At 36.0% G+C, this 14,472-nt stretch overlaps 1 protein-coding gene across 8 annotated transcripts in view; it reads right to left on the bottom strand.

Annotated features, from left to right (window-relative positions):
• The window catches only part of PCDH17 (protocadherin 17), an 89,727-nt gene that overhangs the window by 31,072 nt on the left and 44,183 nt on the right, over positions 1-14,472 (bottom strand). The window lies entirely within an intron of this gene.

Genomic DNA, 14,472 nt, shown 5'->3' with positions numbered 1-14,472 from the left:
CCAGGAAAAAAGTTTTATCTGGTATTTGCTGCTTGAATCTATAGTCTTGTAAATATAACGTTCTGTACAACACTTTTTTTTTACAAAGTTAGTATTATAAAATTTATATTTATATACAGAACAAGCTGTTCTGGTATGGTAATTTAAAATAATAGTGCCTATTTATGAATCTTAATAAATAATAGACAAAGAAGTTAATTGATACATCTTTTATAATTGAGTCATGCATGGTATGTGTCGACCAAAAATCTCAAACTTTAATATAGCCATTCACAAAAAGTAAAGAAATTTATCCCTAAGAAAATGTTAATCCAAAAAAATCTGAACTGTGCCCTTTTCAGCTCAGGAGGACAAACAATGTTGACGGGAAGGTGTCTGGTTGCAATCCTAACTGGAACAGACATTCAGATAAGTAATCTCCCTTTCCTTTGCAAAATGAGTATTCTAAAAAATGCCAAGATTCACCAACTTTAATAAAACTGACATTCTCTATCCAGTCATCTAAATCCTGACTAAGCTCAGGAAGATGTTAATTAATTAAAAAAAAAAATCTACACTAGTTTAATATTCTTGAAAACTCAGTCTGGGCTTGTGTCATGGACTAGACTTGGCAGTACACTAAAGAGAAAGATAAGACATTATTTATTCCTATACTTCTCTACTTCTGTATTGTTAAATATTGCCAACCACAAGATCCATCTAGCTTCTTTGATCTTGGGAGAATCTGCTATACCTTTATGTCAGAAATGAGCAATAGCAGAACCTAAGACCTACACTTGTGAACAGTATAATTATCAGTGTACCTTCAGGTCTTACCTAAATACAATAATTATATCATATATCATGTATATTATCTGATATAATTCACACAATATGGACTGAAAAGCAAACAGCTTGAATTAGCCAACAGCTTTTTCTCCTTTTATCTAAGGAAAATGATGCTACCTTCACCAGGGTGATACTTGGAAAACATCAGCTTTTGAAGGCACATTTACTAGTTCAGCAGAGCAAATGGTCTTAAAAGACTCACAAAGGTATTGTGAAACTCTCACTATATTCTAGTCTCCTGGGCTGAAATTCTACCAGGATACAGAACATTTAACCTCATGAACTTCAAAGAAGCCAAATGAAATGCATAAATACTGGTAGATGCATGGATTGAGGGCAGCCCTGCTGACAAGGACTCAGAGTTTCTGGTGGATGAAAAAGTCAATGGTGTCCTGGGCTGCATCCTGGTAGCTTGTGGCCAGCAGGAGAAGGGAGAGGATTCTGTCCGTCTGCACGACTCTCATGAGACCCCACCTGGAGTGCTGTGTCCAGCTCTGTTATTCTCAGAGCAAGAAAGACATGGACCTGTTAAAGAGGGTTTAGAGATGAGCCAAAAAAAGTCAGGGGGCTAGAGCACCTCATCTGTGAGGAACAGCCTGAGAGAGCTGGGTCTGTTCAGCCTGGAGAACAGAAGACTCTGGAGACACCTTACAGCAGTCTATCAGTATTCATATGGGGGTTTATAAAGAGAGATGGAGAAAGGTTTTTTTTTTTACTAGGGCCTGTGGTGACAGAACCACGGTCCAATGGTTTTAAACAGAAAGAAGATATGTTCAGACTAGATGCAAAGAAGAATTTTTTCACAATGAGGGTGTTGAGTCATGATTTTGTTAGAGAGATTAGACTAGATGATCTATAAATGTCCCTTCTCACCCACACCATTCTATGATTCTCTGACTACACATGTCATGTATCTTAACTTTTTTGTTCTTTATTTGTATGAAGTTGTCGCAAACAATACCCTATACAGCCTTGGCTACAAAACTGTCTCAGCCAAGGAGGAAGTGGTAGGCTCTTGCTCCAGTCTTCAGTTCTCTGTATGACATGCCATTGTTCAGTCAGAACTACAAATTTTAACAAGAATTGGAGTCCTTTGGGACATAGGGTACCAAAATGCATTAATTTAATGTCACACTCAGCTTTTTTCTCCTTCTTGAGAGAAAATGAGAGAACTTAAGTCAAGAGCTTAATACACTGCTGGGAAGTACTCAGAGACTGCTGTGATGAGTAGCAACAGAATGAAAGAAATATTTAATACATAATAAAAGCAGTGAAGGAAAAGGTTGGCTTACAAAGAACTACCTGCTATTTTCATGAAAACTTGGCAGCATGTGTGCAAGGTGTGCATATATAAATATAAATATATACATATGTATTATATATATATATATATATATATATATATATACATATAAATACTTTATTTTCCTACTACACATTAATTATAGCAATCTCCTCTTTTGCTCTATGCCCACTTGACAAGCATGATTTCATCAGAAATAGACACATGGTTTTCACTTCCAAATTGAAAATATGGCTGAGGGGCCTGGATGCTTTTAAGTTACTACATTTTGCAAGAACAAACAAGAATACTAATAATGAGAATGAAATAACTAACAAGAACAAAACTAGCAACAAACCATCCTGTTGGATGGCAGCACACTGGAATGAACACAGCATGAAAATTATTATATAAAAGATAAAGAATGAGGTGGATCACAGAGTGCAGTTACTGTTACACTTTTTTCTTGTTGGACTCTTGTTTTGAAAAGTAAATGTAAGAAGTAATCTGAAAAAAAAACAAACAAAAAACCCCAAGCAAACAACAACAACAACAACAACAAACAAACAAACAAACAACAACCCGCACAAAATCAAACCAAACCAAAACAAAAGAAAACCCAAAAATCCCCCAAAACCCCAAAACATCAAAAGATGGTTAGAGCAGAAAGGATTTGGGGCCACTAACCTTGAGAGAGCTGTCTTTGCCCTAAGAAGTCTTTGTGCTTTCATAATGTGAGCCACCAATGTTCACTTGGAGACTGACATGAAAATACAACCACATTTAACTCATGGACTAGTCACTCATGTCTTGTTAAATGCACCCACTTAGTCACTGACATAGACTTGCTTTCCTGATGAATCTTAAGAGAGAATGAATTAGTCAAATGTGAAAACACTATAGATTTTTTTTTTAAACTCGTATTCCATCAATTTAGGCTGTGTCCAGGGTGATCATGTAATCATCTTCACGAGTATTGTCCCAGTCTATACAGAACTGCCAAGAATTCGCAAACTTAGACTTCTAAAAAAAGAAAATCATATCACTGTAAACAAGGACAATACAGTATGCAAAATACTTACTGGAAATAGAAAAAAGATTAGAAGTAATGTTTCTGATCAGAGGGGAGTGTAGTGATTTAACCCCACATGGCAACTGAGCACTACTCAGCTTTGTGCAGTCACCCCTCACTGCAGGAGGATGATGGAGAGAATAGAAAAAAAAAAAAAGTGAGAAAACATGTGGATTCATATAAAAGCAGTTTAATGGGTCAGAAAATGAAAATAAATTGATGTGTAATATAACTTCTCATCACTCAATGACAGGTGCCCAGCGAGTTGCCAAGAAGCAGCCCCTGGCCAGCTTTCCCCACAGTTTATACGTTGAGTATTTCACCATACAGTATGGAATATCCCCATGGCCAGTTGGGGTCACCTGTCCTCACTGTGCCCCTGCTTCTTGTATCCCTTCTCCTTCAGGAGAAGCTGAAAAGTCCTTGATTTTGGGTAAGCACGACTTAGCAAAAACTAAAAACATCCATGTGTTATCAACATTATTCTCATATTAAAAATAAAACACTGCATTGCACCAGCTGTTGGGAAGATAATGAACTCTTTCCAAGCCAAAACCAGGATAGGGAGTCAAACTAATGGAATGAGGTTTGCCAGAAAAATAAAAATGAGAAAGATAAAACTGTGTAGGGAAAAGTGGTGAAAAGATTAAAATACATACCATATGCAAAATGAGACAAAAGGTGATCAAAAGGAAAAATGCTAATTATAAGATCAGAGGTAGAAACAACATACCCTAATTAAAAGGTAATTAGAGGAAAAGTCAAATAACAAGGTGAAAACCAGTATGTGACTATGAGAAATGATTTAAAATACTAAATAGAAAAGATAGAAAAGGTGATACTGTAAGAAAAAGTTATGCAATACCATAACACATGAAACAGAGGGAATGTTAAAATGCTGGGGGAGAGATGTAATGTCATGATTGGATCAAAGAATTGTGATAACAGTCACATAAATGTGAATAAGAATAATGATGAAGATAATTGTACAGGTTTTTCAAAAATAAAAGTCAGGAACTAAGAACTGTTATGATGGAAATAAAACCAAAAATCACAAAAAGAAAGAATTGATCCACTTGAAAATACCACTAATATCTGTTCAATCTGACTAAATGTATACTTCCTAATACATATTTTAGTGCCCATCAATAGCAGATAAACTATTATGCAGAAATGCATGCATAATAATAAGACAAGCCTAAACCATTCAGCTGAATCACAAATAATAATTATCTGGGACACTAAAAGATCATGGCAAAAGCTAATCTAATAAGTCTTCCATTATCATTTAATACTTTAAAACTGTGCCATGAGCTAAACAGTTGTCAAAATTGAGTTCTGTTTACACCGAGCTGAGTATCAGTGAAACAGAGATCACTGCTGAGCTCTAATTACAAAAACAAATTGTTCTCTCTGTAATCGAGCTGCAAAGGTTAGTCTGCTTCCTCTTCTGCCCTTCCCCCACTCCCCAACAGATTCTATGCTTGTTGGAGACACAAAGATGGATGAAAGATCATATGTCATTTTTTGAGCAGATGGGAATTGTATGTGAGGGGACATAACCCCACCAGATAACTCTGATTAGCTGCTGTCTTGCAGGGGTGAGGTCACAGATAGCCTGGTGACTACTGTAAACCAGACACTGTATTTCATTTTAACTCGACTAATGGCATACTCCCTCTTCTCCAAAGTGCAGCCCTTGGCTATCCTCCTTCTGAAGGAAAGTACAAACTACAGAATTTATCCAGAGAGGCACAGGGAGTGACCTCTGCTCAAGTTCACATGGACTTCCATCTTCCATGATGTATATTTAAGAACTGCTGTTGTACACACTCCACCTTATGCAGAGGTGAGCTAGCTAAGCATTTGTGGAAAGCTGACTGGTGTGCAAGTCTGCCTCAGAGGACTGAGTTCAGATTTTGTATAGTGAAGTTCTGCCCATATGAATGTCCAGCATGAATTGAAGTAGGAGAGCTCAATACTTATCATGTCTTCTACATTTTTATTCATTCCTGCTGGGGAGAGTTAGGGTTCTATTTGTTTTGCTGCAACAAAGTCTTACATTCATAGGCAGCTTGATATCCAGCTCCTCACCAGCCCTTTTATCCATAATTTCCTCTACCACCATCACAGGTTAGATAGTGTCTGGCACCAATACAGATTTTCATGTCTGAATATAAGATGCTGATTGTGTACTGATAACCATGGTCGCCCGTGACACCACATCTCTAAGATTTGCAATTCACTTGTTGAAAGAAATGCTATTACAATGCAACTAAATGTAGCACTGCTCCACAGCAGGTATCACTGTGGTGAGAATAGCCCATCACAGTCGGATGGTAAAAACTTGTTTTACACAAGCCAGTCTCTGCTTGTTCACTGTCAGAGAAAATACATTTTGCATCATCACTTCCCTTGTTTTCCTTATCTGGCATGATAGCTACAATCTATATTTCTCAGCTCTGAGGCCTAAGGACTGAAAGTATCAAAGTAGAAGGAAAGAAAATATGCTAATAAAAATGCAGTACCAACCCATCTCATGAACAGAACCACAGTCATCTTTGATTTCCAACATGCTCACAGCTCTTTCCAAGACAGCTGCTAAATTACTACTTTAAAACACTGAAAGCGAGCATGAGAAAGGCTCTTTTTCTATGAATAACTGCTACCTAATACACACAGCCTAGCTCAGGAAAGAATACTGTTTCATTATGGCCGGTACTCAGTTTTGCATCTAGAACTCAAATCAAAGGAAAGGTTACGGAGAAACTTTATTATGACGGAAAAGCGTACTATTCCTTTGAAGGATGAATTACTAAAACGAAAACAAAAACCGAAATAAAAAGGCAATTAAATCTACTTAATTCAACATTCTACAAAAATCACCAGATCTAAAAATCTAAGACTCATTTAAAGCAAATGGAGTGGGTCATTAGCAGCTTATTGAAGATGTCAATCAACTGGAGATGTGGTAAGAATTTAAACACATGTAAGTACTAGCAGTCATCATGCCTGATATTTTTTTTCTTTTTGTTCTATTAAGGAGAAAATTTCTTGCACCCTACTGGAACTAGAAATTCCTCCTAAAGTAGATTTGCATTTGTAATTTTTTCATAATGTATCTCCTCTAATACTACAGATGTTTAGAAACTTCATGCCTTGGGAGTAGAATGTCTACTTATTTTATCTAGGGTACCTAAATAAAAATAATTTTGTTATTATGAACATGCAATTTTTAAGACACATGATTAGGCATATTGCAATGGCATTTGTATTTAATTTGTAAAATATGACTTTTATAGATTTAGGAATCTTTAAAATTCTTTTTAATTTGTTTTTGTATAGTACAAGTCTGAATTTTCTGCTGAGAAGTGAATTATTTCACTGTATCCATTTACAGTTTGCAAGAAAAATGCATTACTGTTTGATATCCCTCTAATAATTTAAAATGGTAGAATAGAAAGTCATTACTCTAAAAAGAGCAAAAAACAGCAGAAATCTCCACTACTTTCTCAGCCTACAATGATGAAGTATTGGGTGTTTATTAGCAAAATGCGTCTTACAATCTGGTTAGATCTGTAAAACAAGCATAAATAACTATATAATGAATAAGAGTGGGATTTCAAAGATCTTTTCTGTAAATACGTTTCATAAAAAAAAATATACATTTTTAAATGCAAAGTAATACATACACATTCAGATTAAGAGTTTTATGTCTCATCCTTTACATAATGATAGTTTCCATCTTGCTGTATATCTGGCTTGGTAACTTGAAAATCTAACCTGCTGCTAAAACTTAAAGGCCTACACTTTTGCATACACAGAATGAACATTCATTCATTTTGTGCGCCAAACAAGTAGTTTACATGAAGAAAATAAAACACCCAAAATTGCAGGTAATGTAATTAGTTGGAGATTATCTTGCAACATCTTGCCTATATGTAGCAAAAATTATTATTCAAAGGGTGTGATTATTTTAGAAGACATAGGAAGACATTTATCTTTATTTTTTTCCTGTTGCAGCATCTGTGGAAAAACACATAAAAATATTTGTGTCAAGACGTGCCTAGTTTCAGAAACCTGTTTACCCTGCAACAGGCTGAAGTGACTGCCTACTTCTTCATTTGCTTGAAAGTAATATTTTTACTCAGATATGGAAAAAAAACCCACAATAGCATTTGTCATCTTTTTGTTTTGCTTTAAGCAGTTTTGCAGTGTGGATTCAGAATTTTTTGGCCTAGGAAACATCCCTAGTGAAGACCTACCTTCCAACTGAAGCAAGCTTCTCCTTTCTTTAGGTTCCACAATATGTAAAACTAAGCCAGATCATTCCTGCCTGAAATCTACCCTTTGTTTCTACCCTGTTTCAATTTTACGGTGAGTAGGTTCAAGTGTCTAAAACAACAAATAAAAAAATATCAGTTCACCTTTCTGAACTGACTTGCTGAAGGATCACAAGTCCTCTGTCCTTTAAAATTCTCATCTAGCGAATGGAGAATGTACTGTATGGAACCAGGATGGTTTAACTGATTTAAACCAGATAAAATTGTGAAAGTAACTTTCTAATGTTGGAGAGACTGAGACATCCTTGCTCATCTGGAGCTAATACTTACAGACAGTCACTTCTATTTTTATTGCTCTTTTTAATGTTAAAAGTTTCATTCTTCTTTTGAATGCATTAATGCCTTCCTAGGAATGATCCTTCCTGGGACCACAAGTTGCAAGCTTGCTACATGCATTACAAAGACTGTGTAAGTGGAGCTGCTGTGACCCACAAACTCATGGACCCCAGCCTTACATCTTCTGAAGTAGTGTGGTCACGAAGCTGTCACAAAATCAAAAGGGTAAAGAACAGCTGATTCAAGGTCAGACATCTGAAGAAGGATGCCATGCTGGAGGAAAAAAAAAACATTCTGAATATCTGTATATTAGGAATATTTTATGTTTTCTTAAATTATATACCCTATGCTTACTCAAGTACTACAAAGTCTCAAGATCTCATCAGATATACGAAAAAAAGGAACTGAAATTAATTGTTTTTATCTCAATAAGCATTGTCCTTTTTTTTTAGTGTCAGATTGGATAGCGATCATCAATGTGATAATCTTGTATTGCTCATACTCTTGTACTTAGCAGAAAACTGGCAGGGATGCAAGAATAACATGCACAGAACACAAAAAGTTAATTGTTTAAGAGGACAAGCCACCTCAACCTGTCATATCATCAACTCATATTTTCCATTGGTTCTCCATTTATTTTCAATGCCCGTTCAAGAACCTGGCCATAATATTTAAGGCTTTCCTGGGCAGGATGTATCCAAGGATAATTCTCTGTTCACTGCACAATAAGACAGCTGTGTCCCTCTAGGCCACTCTCATGAGTGTGAAGCTCTCAAGACCAGAAATAAAATGTTCTCAGTTGATGTCTGTCATTTGATAGAAAAGACACATCACAAGAAATAAATAGGGGCTCCAGTCAGATTCTCCTACACTGAGGAAGCAATCAAAGAATAATAAGTAAAGTAAAAAACCCCAGAAGTTTCAATGTAGTAAATAAAAGCAGCCACATCTGTTAGCTATAGGGTGGAAAGTCATGCCTCTTATTAACACCTCCATGGCTACATCAAACTTGCATGGTGTGGATCTGCTGGGATACACCATGCCTCCTGCTCCCCATCCACATACCTAATTCCCACTCTTCTAACGCAAATCAGGGTGCAATGAGATAAAAATTATTCTAACAGAATTGTGGGGTCTCATACAGGACACTGTCCCAGTAAACAGTTGAGCACAAACGAGTCTCACATTGATATCCAGTGGATCGATCCCTATCGATTGAGGGAGTTGGCTCTCAGTGGCTACAAGAAGAGGTACCTGGAATTGTGATTAAGGTTTAGGTCATATCTGAATCTTATGGACTTCAGCATACTGTTACTTAACAAAATTAATGTCCTGTACCTTTAATTGTCTTTTCACAAGAAATATTACTTCAATTTTTTTTTTTTTTGTTTTATTTGGTTTGGGTTTGTTTTTTTTTCTATCTTAATGCTTTTCACAAGGAAACAGGATGGATTTTTTTTCCCTTCATATAACACTGTCTTTTTTAATACTGTAATTTTTTATTATTATTATTTGCCCAAACTCACCCTCCTTGAACACTGTTCCTTGAAGTATTTGGAAGAGTTCCATTGGAATGAAACCCATCTCTGCTGGATAGAACAAACGGCAGGATATTCTTGAAGAGTTACACGGCTGGCAGTCACCGCTGAGAGTAAAGCATATAATGCTAACTCTCAGCATGCATCAGGGTGCAATTCAAGCTCAGCTGAACAGACTTGCAGGTATCCTTGTCTACCTTTGAGCTGTTCAGCCTGACAGAGCACTGTACCATAACTTTACATTCAGACCTGTTTTGCTCTTTTCAGTAAGGAAATCCTGAATACAGCATGGATGGCATAGCTCCTTTGAATCAGCAAGCAAGCTATTAACGGGACACGTCTGGGTCAAATATTCCATAAGTTTCAGCTGTTACTGTAACCTCTTTGTAAAACTGAAGTGGAAAAAAATTATCTTTTCCTAAGGTTCCACATGAAGGAATTTTAAATAAATATATATTGTAATTGAATGAGAATCAGAGAAAAGAATGTTAAGCCCCTTAGATAAACTGCAAGACTCCTATTCTTGTCTGAGACTCTGAGTGACACTCTGCAGAGCTCAAAATGTTGATTCCTTTTCTATGGATGCTTTGGCTGCATGTGGCTTCATAAGTGTAAATCTGCACAGCAGAAAACTGTCTATTTTATGTAACAGCCCTACCTATAATTTCCATGCAGCTGAAGTCATGCTGAACACAACTTTGGCCTGATCCAGCTCTCATGTTGTGGACATGATCCGGAAGTCAGCATAGCCAGGATTCATGGCTGTGTGATCCTTCTTCTTAGCACAATGTTCCTCTTGGATTTTACCTTGAACTTTTACAGAAATCCTGTGAAATGGACCATTGGATTCAGAGAGGTGACTTTTCTGTACTGCAGGGTAAAAAAGACTACAAGCTGTGCCTGTAGACAGGCTATTGAGCTCAGTTTCATGATCAGAGAACCCCTGATATCAGAGTGCCATGGTTTATTTGCACAAAGCTTATGAGTGTGTTACCTGATAGGATCTGAGCAATGGGTGAATGAGGATGCATTACCAACTTGCGCCTTTCATATATAATGACCTTGTGTTTACCAGACTCCACCAAGAAGCTGCAGCAATCCCCACAGGCAGCCTAGTCAGGAGCTACAGCAACTCAAACAGATCCCACTGCAGTCCATAAAAGACGTTTGGACATTCAGGTGGAAAAGAATCTTAAGGGACTGCTTTGATGAAAGACCTCCATAGGGAACACCAGAGCATGCAAAAGCACACCTACTTCTGTCTGAGGCTGTACTGAAACACTCTGAAAAATTAATCCTTATCAGTTAAACAGACAAAGAAGATTTGCTCAATTGCATCAAACCACTAAGTCGATATTCTTATACTCTTCGTGTTATACTCTTACTCTTTTCATTACTTTTTTTTCTAATTCTTATCCAGATCTAAAATGCCCTGATTCTCTTTACTCTTATTCACTTTGGCACTTTGGATTCACTTTGGATTTAAGTTCAGGCAAAGTGACTGACTGTACTATAAGCCTAAATAAAGATAAAAATAAATAGCCCTAAAATGATTTGACTAATCCACCTGTAATGTTAATTTGGACAAGTTTTAACAGCTGCCTCACTGCAGAAAAATTTGTGATAGATTGAGGGAAAATGGTAATAATAATGGACGTTTGCATTCCTAAGTGGAATTCTGCAACAATAGGGTGTGAAAGATCTCTAAAAGTACTTTTCCAAGAGTGAGAAAAGTCAAAATGACGAAAGGGTAAGGTACAAGCCTAAAATAAGCATTTGGAAAATTGTGTAACAAGGGAGCAATAAAAATATCATTGTTGCCTTTGATATGGGATATTACTAGTATACCAAGGAAAAATGGACATTGTCTCTACATGTTCTTAAAAAGGTTATTCTTAGTTTCCAAAACTCCCAGGAAGTGTGAGAATAAAAACCAGAAGGAGCCAAAACCAGGAAATTGGTGGCAGTCATTGGAGACAACCAATATAAGGTGTGGGTGTTTTTTTCCAGTAAAAATAAAGTGCAACATTGAATTTTACTTGAACATTAGTTACAGGTATAACTATCAAGTCTCTCTCTCATAAAAATTCATTATGAAGAAGCAGACTTGAGTCAATTGAATCACAAGCGAAAGATAAAATTCAAGATGAAAAAGAGACAGCTAAAGATCTCTCTTTAATTGATTTGGAATAAATGTGTCTTCTTTTTAACTTTTCTGTCTTACTGTAATGGCCTAAGAAAGAACTGAAAATGACATCACATTTCTGCACTGTTTCCACATTTCTGCAGGATGCTATTTCTGCTTTCTGAATTTTAGATGCTAAAGCTCATATACTCTTTTGGGTTGAAAATTGATAAGAGAAGGGTATATTTTAAATAGCAACCAAGGAAATATTTGCAATGAATGGAACATATTCAAGTAGACTAGGTATTATGCAAACCAGCAGAAGAAGAAGGCTGGTGACATTTGAATTGTCTATGATAATGTTTTTTAGATTGAAGACAAGTGACAGGTATAGAAAAGCATGTAATCTCAGATAACTTGTCAACTAGAGTGAAGTCACTGTGAAGTGAAAAAGGAAAAGAAAATGGAATAGAGTAAAAGTTGATGGTATTCAGAGAGGGAATAGCAAAGAAGAACTTCAGTAAATAAAATCCTAATTGAACAGGGCACATAAAAATCAGTAGCCAGATCAAAATCAAGTATTTACTTGATTCTACACTTTTTTTTTTGAAGTTTAAAAGACAAGAACTCCAGCAGCCAGTTTTTAGAGAGGAATGCAATGACAAAGACACCTTGCAAAGGTAAAAGAAAGAAAATAGCCAGTCCAACACAGGATAATTATAATTCCAAGATACAAATTATATAAGAATTGCATTGCACTTACAACACCTAGTCAAAGAGCTCAGGAGAGGATCAACAGTGCTCTACTTGATTTACTTTTCAGCATTCAATAGACCAGGTGGAAAAAGTAATTATAAGTTACCCTGTAATGCTGGCCACTTAGCTCTCAAATGTAATGTCTACCGAATGGCTACCAAAAAGAGAAATGGGGAAAAAAAAGAAAAAAAAGGCTACCATATCATTTAACTAAAATAAAAAAAAGGTAACTACCCGAACACAACAGAGTTTTTTGAACGGAAATTGAAGAGGACAGCTAAAAGACTAAATCCTTGCAGATAGCATGACAGACTGCCTAAAGATACTATATTAGGAGTTCAGAGAAACTGTATACCACTTATCAAAAACCCTTTTAAAGGAGAGAAAAAATAGCCAGCTTGGTGAAATAGCAGACTAAATAAGGCCATTAAGAGTAAAAAGATACTCTTTTAAAAATGTCAAAATTGTGACCAAATTAGGATGAGAAAAAAGCATGAAGTCCAACAAAAAAAAAGTTACAATATTGTAAGAAAGTATGAAAAAGGTTTTGAAGACTATTTGTTCATGACACAGAAATTAATGAGAACTTTTATCAAAAAAATCAGAAAAAATGAAAGTCTGCCAGAGGATCAGTGAGGCTAACCACATATACAGACTGATGAAAGAAGATAAGGTCACACTCAAAAAAAAAAAAAAAAAAAAAAAAAAAGAGAGAGAGAGAAGATATTCTGGGGATAGAAATGAGTCATTAAAACTGCCTGGAATGAAAAGATTAATAGGGTAAAATGACTACTAACAAATCAGCAGACCATATGGAATCCAAATGTGAAATTGGAGAATTTTAACACTATCACTTATATTAGCTTTGGTACCAAACAAAAGTGAGTAGTAAAATCTGTGAAGAGACTGTGAAGAGCTGCAGATAGATGTCATGCAATTGAATGACTACAGTAAAATGGCACATGACATTCAGCGTCAACAAATGTAGGTAATACACATGATGGAAAAGAGTAACAACTCTCAGTACACAAGCAAGGATCTCTAAAAACTGATCTCTATATTAGTCTGGACAGTTAAATGAAGATGTCAGCTCATAATTCATCAAGACATCAGTTAGAATAAGAAGGTATTTTGGAAAAGAATAGAGATTAAACCACGAAACATTACTCTTTTAATCCATAGCTCCTGTGTCTAGACTTCTGTATTCAGATCTGCTCATGCCATGTTCGAAAGAATATAATAGAACTGAAAAGACAAAAAAGAGCAGCAAAGATGATCAAAGTTCTGAAAAGGCTTTCATAAGAGAAGAGATTAAATAGACTAAGATTTTTCAGCTTGAAGAAGACACAAAAAGGGGAAGTATGAAAAGATTTTTGAATTGTGATTGTCACTGAGAAGACTAATAGGAAACAATTATTTACTGTTTCTCCTAAAGCAAAAACTAGGCACTGCCAGTGAAATTATAAGGTGGCAGGTTTCAGTCAAAAGCAGTGTGTTTGTACACACATCAGATTTGTAGAGATTGTTCTGCAGGACAAGCTAAGGGTCCAAAACACCGTTACACAAAGTCACTGTACAAAAATCCTCACAGGTTAGATGAAAAATGTATTTTTTTATTTCTTGAATTCTTTTCTTCAGACCCTTAATTGCACAATTGCTGTAATAGTCCTGAAGTCTTTGTGTGAATGCTGGAGTAACAGGAAATTCCACAAGGTGACTCAGATGTGGCATTTGCCTGGATGATTGAATTACCTTCAGCTGCTGTAAGTGAAGGGCATGCATATAGTACAGTTGCCCTAGACTGCACAATGAGTCAGAGTCTGTTACGCCATGTATAACTTCCATGTCTCAACCCTTTCTAGACAGGGCTGCTCTCATATGCTTTTAAACTCCTACAGATTAATATCTTATGTACCAAAGAAAATGTTTTAATCAGTGTGGTAGTTGCTGAATCAGTGCTTGCACTGCACCTTCCCAGTAATTTTTATTACTCTTGCTTTCATATCCATTATTCTGAATGTCAGGGAGCTATTTTTAAGTACTAGCTTAGTTCAGTTTAATAACAGATATTAAATTATCTGTACCAAAAAATTAAAAGATTTCTTTATTAAGAATTTAGTTTCATAAAATCAAATGCATATGTAGCTACCAGCATGACTGCTCTAGATGAACTACATTTTACAATCTACACAGGAATGGTGACATAGAAAAAGAAAGATGATACCTGAATTATGAGAAGTCGCAGAAAGAAT

This window comes from Chamaea fasciata, unplaced genomic scaffold, assembly GCF_029207755.1.
Source record: "Chamaea fasciata isolate MVZ Bird 193981 ecotype frontalis unplaced genomic scaffold, bChaFas1.0.hap1 SCAF_2, whole genome shotgun sequence".
Taxonomy (NCBI): Eukaryota; Metazoa; Chordata; class Aves; order Passeriformes; family Sylviidae; genus Chamaea; species Chamaea fasciata.
This window is presented reverse-complemented; position numbering and strand designations above follow the sequence as displayed.